At 43.2% G+C, this 7,161-nt stretch overlaps 1 pseudogene across 1 annotated transcript; it reads left to right on the top strand.

The window, feature by feature from the left end:
* The first annotated feature begins 1,200 nt into the window (after nucleotides 1–1,200).
* LOC147438980 (uncharacterized) lies at nucleotides 1,201–2,748 on the top strand (annotated as a pseudogene). Its single transcript, XR_015184455.1, has 3 exons — nucleotides 1,201–1,495; nucleotides 1,836–2,032; nucleotides 2,410–2,748. The product of XR_015184455.1 is annotated as an uncharacterized LOC147438980 (transcript).
* Nucleotides 2,749–7,161: the final 4,413 nt, after the last annotated feature.

Here is a 7,161-nt window from a genome sequence, read left to right as displayed (position 1 = left end):
GTGGGAGTCTAGGAGATATGATGCGTTGTCAGGTTCTTCTACAACTTCCTACGACTCTCTTCCTTTGCAACCATTCATCCTCTTGCAGCCTTGGCGTTGCCATAGCCATGCCTTACACATGTTCAATGAGGGCCTTGGCTTCTTGAAGGTCCCAACTATTCACATCAACACCTTTATTTCCTGTTGCTCCTTTCTTTGTCGCTCACCTGCAATCCTTCGTGCACTTTGTTTGTCAGCACCACACTTCCATTAGCTAGCATTTTTTCTTGCTTTTTGTTTGCCAGCTTCCATGCTACTTGTAACTCATTTTTCATACCACCTATAGCCCCAACCCCCCTTGTGCTTCGCTCTTGCTGTTCTCATTTCGCACACCTACATCTCATTCGCCAGCATCCTCTCCTACGGGTTGTGTGCAAACACCACACTCTTGCCCGCTATAACTCATCCTACTTAACGAGTCCACTTGCAAACCCAAGACCCCCTGTGCTTTCCCTTTTGCTGCTCTCATCTCTCATGCCTACAAATCGCTAGCTGGTTGATATGCCCCCTTGCAATCCTATATTAATGGCTCTGCACCCAATCATCTAGAGACCAACACCCTCCTCTCCAAGGCAAAGAAGCTCATGCTATAGATGCTGACCATCGTCAGCTTGATTTCCCTTGTGGTAAACACAATTAACGCGTGTCTACATGCCTTCGCACAGTTGATATAGTAGGTTGGGCTTATGATAACTTGTGATGGAGTTACACAAGGCATATTTGCAACAACCACAACCAAGACCGTAAAAGTGGACCATGGTAAATTCTCATGTTGAATGTGGCCCACTTCAACTTGCTGACAAGTAAACAATAGCACCACACATTGTCAAGCAATAACAAGCACCAACCTCCCTATGAAGCAACAATTGGTGTATACTTTGGTGATGGCTACTTCTTAACCTGCCTTGTGCTAGGTATATAACCATGAAGGAGTAAACTCTAAAACATAAATTGCTTAGAAATTGGTAGGTTTAATGGGAGCCGATTTTGGTCTTCACAGGTTATGATATTGAAGAATTTGATCTGCTATAGTTTTGGAGTAGCTCGGATTATGACTTCGAGTTGGGACTTGCGTTTATAATAATCCTTTGAATATTAGTGGTCTCCCCCAGGAGACTCCATTGTGAAGCATGTATATGAAAATGGGTTTGAAGTAGCCTTTCCCTCCAAGGATTTATTATATGGCCTTCCTCATAAAAAACACATACAGACAGTGTCGAGAGGGAGACGAAGAGAGGCGACTCCTTTAGTGCACCACCCCTCATCTCTTTGGCTCTCCTCCTTCCGCAGCTTCTGTCGTTTGGCTACTCTGTGCCTATCCAAAGAGGCTTAGATGTTTTGTTTGTTTCTTCAAAGAGCAAACACAGAGAAATGCAGAGTTTCAAGCGCGAGCAAGGTCTACATCTTTCCTTTCATTTGACTATGGTTGAAGCGTACAATTCAGTCAAGCTCGATCGTGTAAGCTGGCATCATCGACTTTTTGAATATCTTTGATAGGCTTTGTGAGAACCATTTCATTTGAAACTGTGCTTCTTTTACGACAATCTTTTGCAACAAACAACAGGTGTTTGCACACAGAGTTTTCTAATTGGAGCTTTCATGAGGATGGCAACATAAAACGAGGTCGGGGGTAGCAAGCAAAATGGTTTTCATGTAGATGGCCGATTGGATATGCAAGGAGGATGGAGGGAGTCATTATGATGCTGGTATCAACCACAATCTCCTTATAAATCTGCATTACCAGCCGAGAAAGGGATGTCAGCATTACCCCAAGATCTCCTGTGGGTATGAATCAGGTAAAGCCTCTGAGAATGCTGATGATTGGGGTTGGGCCTCTGAGATTCTGTGATGGGTGGGGGGAGTTTCATGTGGTTTTGAATCCCCTAAGAATTTTTAGTGAAAAGCCTCTGAATCTGCAGGAGATGGTTGGGGTGATTTATATGACCCTGACTGTGAAATTGAAGAATCTCAGGAGGCAGAGATTGATGCCAAGGTTTTTCTGTTTATCCTTATTCTGTACATAGACTTCTCAAATTTTGTAGTGCGACATTTTATAGATAATTACACGTCGTGCATTTGTCTGGTTTGAGTTCAAATGCATTTGTCTGGTTTGAGTTAAGATTTTTTATTTCTTGTTCAAAGTAATCGTATAATGCTAATTATGGATACAACTTTCAACGACTCTAATTGATTGAATTTGTTTGTCTCTCTTGCACTATTGGAAAATCCTTCTTTATCTCTGAGTTTATAAAGCTGGTTCAAAGGTTTCTTTTTGGAAAATGTTTCCTGCATTGTTTGCAATCAGATTCTAACTCCAGGGTCATGAATTTTCTAGATTGCTAATTGGTATCATTGTCTTGTCTTTTGTAGTGTTCAGGTCTAACAAATCTGGGCAATACCCGTTTCATGAATTTTGTCCTTGAATGCTTAACTTATACGGTTCCATTTGCCAAGAGAATTTTAGATTCTCAACAGAGACTTTCGTGTGAGTCTCTCTTCATTCGAATCATATTGCGTGCTTTTACTACCCGAGTTGTCTTCGGTTATGCATTATATTAATTGGCTGGACTGCAAAAATTACTGATGTTTTTGAACCAATAATGATACATTAAATCTCTACAATTTTGAAATGAAAAGGATGGAAGGCTCTTGCATGTGAGAGCTGTAGTTACTTTTTCTAAACCAGCAAACAATGGGAGAAAACTTGTGCTTCTCAGCTTGTCATATATAAGTTATTGTAGCTTTTGTAGAAAAGGCATGTGCAATTAAGATTGAATTTAATGTATTGATGTGCTGGAAGGGACATAAGACATGCTTCTGTCAAATAAGACTTTGGTGATGGGGTGCACACATCAACTTATGAGCAGCAAACAGCTAATGATAATGCATTAGGAAAGTGTGTCTAAAAGCTGGGCTAGGATTTGGGTAATACACGCATGGGCTGATTTTGGAAGGTTGTATTGGCGCCTTCTGGGATAACGGTCTCTCCTACCTTTTTGGCATGGAATCTTGACCGTATCCTTTGTATTATTCTCGATGTGTGTCAGCCATTTCTGTGATAACAAATAGCGTGTAAACATTCCAATCTTCCTCAAAGCCTGAACCATCTCTTAGAGATATTGAGGTCATTTGTTCCAGTGCAGCAACAGGACTTGAGTTTCTGTTTTTACTTGGTGAGCCTAACATGCTTTTGCCGATTCTTGAGCCGAGAAGTGGCCGCTTGGCATGATCTAAGCCATTGGCTTTGACCCGAATTGCACGGCATGGCCCTGCTTTTTTTTATCACGCACATGAGCAACAACAGATCCGTGCAGCCTGCCTTGATTTGTTTGGCTTTTCTTGATTGCGCATAGCAACGTTGCCTTTTTTTTTTTCCCCCTGACTCGTTGCACGGAATCACAGACAACAGCTCCGAAATAAACTCAATAGCCCCTCTGCAACGCTTGAACTCTCCAAGACCAACCCTGCACCATGCCTTGATCAACATTCGTCCATCTTGCAGGTCCCATGCTCCATAGCACCCAACGCCAATTTGCAGGAGGTGAGGAAGGGCTACAACCCGTTGATGGCAGGTTGGGGCTCAATGAATGCACGCCTGTACAACAAGTGTGAGGCATCGGAGTACAGTGAATTGAGTCTCTAGGCTAGAAGGCAAGTATTGACGTAGGCTTGCACAAGGCAAACCTGCGTGGATTGCAGGGAAGATGAAGGTTTCTTGCTCAGGAACATGAGTCAAGAAAGGTTGAGCAGCGGCAGTAGGTGGCTCTGAAGCATGACAATCTCTTCCTCCTGGTCTAAGCGTCGCGTCAGCTCCTAAGTTGTCGTCCCCCCACTCTCTTGCAATATGGCCCTCAAGCCTCTCGAACCTGCTCATTTCAACTCCTTGTAGCAGCTCCATCTGGCATGTTCTGTGCTTGTTCATGTTTTGCTTGTTCATACCGCCCTTGATCACTTCAATGTTGCATCTGGTCTCGATTAGAAGCATGTTCAGATTGAGGTGGGCACTCTTTGCCAGACGGTTGCAGCTTGCCACAGATCTAAAGACAGTTCAGTTAAACTTACGTGCATAACAATATTAATAAGCACATATGCAATCACAAGGAACTTTTAAAAGCTCCTTACATAGGAAAAAAAATATATTCTCCATACACTTTCACTAGTTTGGATACACATGAATAGTGAAAGTCCAAACTAGAGAAAGTGAAGCATTTCCTATCTACGAAACCAAGCTAATTCCCATTTTCTCCATATACTAGGTTTTCTATATAGTAAATTTTTCTATATAGTAAACTGTACAGATTTGAGAGAGCTCTACCTCTTTAGCAAATGCACTGGCTTGTCTGGTGCCATTCTAGTCGACATGGTGGCATGCATGCACCTGCAAGAGATTGGGTTGGGGAACAATGAGTTGAGCTCATCCATTCCGGCTGCAATTTTGCTGAGAATTCCTTGGCCTTCTTCAGCTTACTGTACAATCTATCCATTTCCAAGAGATGACAATGTTGCCATAAAGATTGATCGACCTCACGTTGTGAGCACCTGCCTCCGATCCTCTACCTCAACACTTGCAAAAGGCCCACAAGTCGACAGCATTATGCTGGCCGCATCCTTTTCACCCATCTCCCTCTCAATCAAAGATATTATACTAACTATATAATCTTCTCCACCTCCCTCCCTTGTGTGGTGGGGCTTCTCGCCCACGCACATGCGACTCAAACGTCACTTCTTATGCTCTCATTGCTGTCTTTCTGGCCCTCTTCGACCTCATGCTCTCGGATATCCGCTCCTCCTTGGCATAATCTTGCTTTGAAGTATTCAGTGAAGCTGGACTCTTGGACATCTTCCCCATTGCTATACATCCTCCACCATGAGGGTACACTTATGAGGCCCTGTAAGCTCTCATAATCATCATTGAGATTCGATTGTTTGTCAAAGCTGGCGGCACCCAGCTTTGACAAACAGATGTCTGAGAAGTGAGCGCGCTCGAACTCCTGAAAAACATTTGGACCACATCACAATCTGTCCCATCTAGTGATCTCTGAGCTTCTTGTGGTTCTTACCCACGGAATCCATACAGTGATCATTGTAGCTCCGTAGGCTCACATCACCATCATAATCTGATGATATAGTGCTGACATCCTTGAAAACCTTGGACTTGTTTGATGTCTCAAGAGATGCTTCCCAAGTGTTAAAGCTTCTTGAACAACCTTTGCATTGAATAGTGTAGGATTTGTCAATGAATGCCCTACCTGTGTTAGTTCTGGGAGACGAAGAACTCGTGTTTAGACCTGATTTGATACTTTCAGAAAGCAACGATTTGGCGCGGTTGTGGTCGTCACATGGTTGTGCCCATCCATACCCACCTTTGCTTTTGTATAATGGAGAAAAGCAATGGTTGGCATGAAAACTCTCTCTCTTTGGGCTTTTCTTGCTACCATTACATATACTCGAATGCAAGCTCCTGTAAGTACCCTTATTCTTGGACAGTGATGGATGCGGTAAATTTGCAGGATGCTGCCTTCAAGCAGGTAAAACAAATTCTGAATGTGCCTCATTATAGAATGGAGACAAATTTGTAATGTCTTTATGAAAGTAGAAAGCTTGCTTGGGGGCCTGTCTTCTATGCTCATCCATAAAGCCATATCTTTTCGGCAATGCCTTGCTTCGGTGGCTTTTGCAACTCTCCAATTCACCATCACTAAATGCAGAATCATTCAGACAAAACTTGTCGAAACCTGCATCATTATGTGCCCATGGACTTCTCTTGTTGAAAGCTCATCATATAATATGATTTCCATGACAATGGAATAAACTTGTGAAGCAATGACTCTATAGGCCTTATGCAATCCCATGAACAAGGCATAGGTTTTTGTCGTAGGATACTCATACCTCTGGTGCCATCTATTTCCAAACTCTCTTTGTCTTCAATTGAAGTGATCATCTGGCGATAGTAATTACCTCCAAAGAAGATCTTTAAATCTCTATTATGATCCACTGAAAAGAAATTTCGAGTGCAATGTCCCACAGATAGTGTAGGAGTATGTTCTCTATCACAAGAGATGTAAGGTGCAGCGGAAGTGAATGTTGAACTTTGCGCAAGATGAGTGCTCCGAATTGTGCTCAAGGGTTCCTTTTACTTACGGAAGGGAGAGCCTTTTGTTCCTTTAGTGAGAGAGTGCAATTGATCACAAACAAATGGGTAAACATTGTGCATGACCGTACTGAGACTGAGAGATAGAGAGAAGAATACGACACCAGACAAGTTGTCAAACCCTCCTCCAAGGACATCTCTCTCGACGGCGAGAGAAGTCTATGCTATTGATTGCACAAATTTGATACAAGATGCGGATGCAAGTTCTTGATGCTAGAATGCAATGCGGTTCTAAATCGGAGACGACGGCGACGACGAGGTGACGATGAAGTTGACGACGGCTGGCTGAAAAACGCTGTCTTGTATGGCTGAAAATGCTACTGTCATGCAGGGCTGGAAACACTGTTTTTCTCTGGCTGAAAAACATTGGCTTAACCCTGCTGAAAACGCTGTTTTCAGATCTCTGAAAATGTTGGTACAGCTGGCTAAAAACGCTGGTTTGTCCCTGCTGAAAATGCTGATTTTAGACCTCTGAAAACGCTGGTACAGCTGGCTAAAAACACTGGTTTGTCCTGTTGTAAAACCGCAGGTTTGACTTGCTCGTCTGCTGAAAAACGCTGAGTTCAATGCTGAGGCAGACTGTCCAAAAACGCTGAAGCAGGCTATTCAAAAACGCTGCAGCAGGTTGTTGGAAATGCCTGGTTGTGGAGGTTCTTGCTTGTTGACAAGTGAGGTTGGAGAGCCTGTTGCAAGTGTTTGTCTGTGCTTTCCTTCCTTCTTCTGCTTCCACTAAGTGATTGGTGCTACTGATGCTAGGTACTACTAACTACTGATGGGTACTGAGGTACAAAGAGGTTCTATGTCGACAACGATGGGTTACAGTTGGGTCTATGTCGATGAGAGGTACGAATGGGGTCTATGCCGACGACGACGATGTCTACAACAAGGTACTAATGGGTCTATGTTGACGACAATGATGTCGATGAGGAGGTTCTTGATGCAATTGTGGATCTATGTCAATGACGATGATG

This window comes from Adiantum capillus-veneris, chromosome 16 (assembly GCF_014529385.1).
Source record: "Adiantum capillus-veneris isolate H3 chromosome 16, ASM1452938v2, whole genome shotgun sequence".
Classification (NCBI taxonomy): Eukaryota; Viridiplantae; Streptophyta; class Polypodiopsida; order Polypodiales; family Pteridaceae; genus Adiantum; species Adiantum capillus-veneris.
This window is presented reverse-complemented; position numbering and strand designations above follow the sequence as displayed.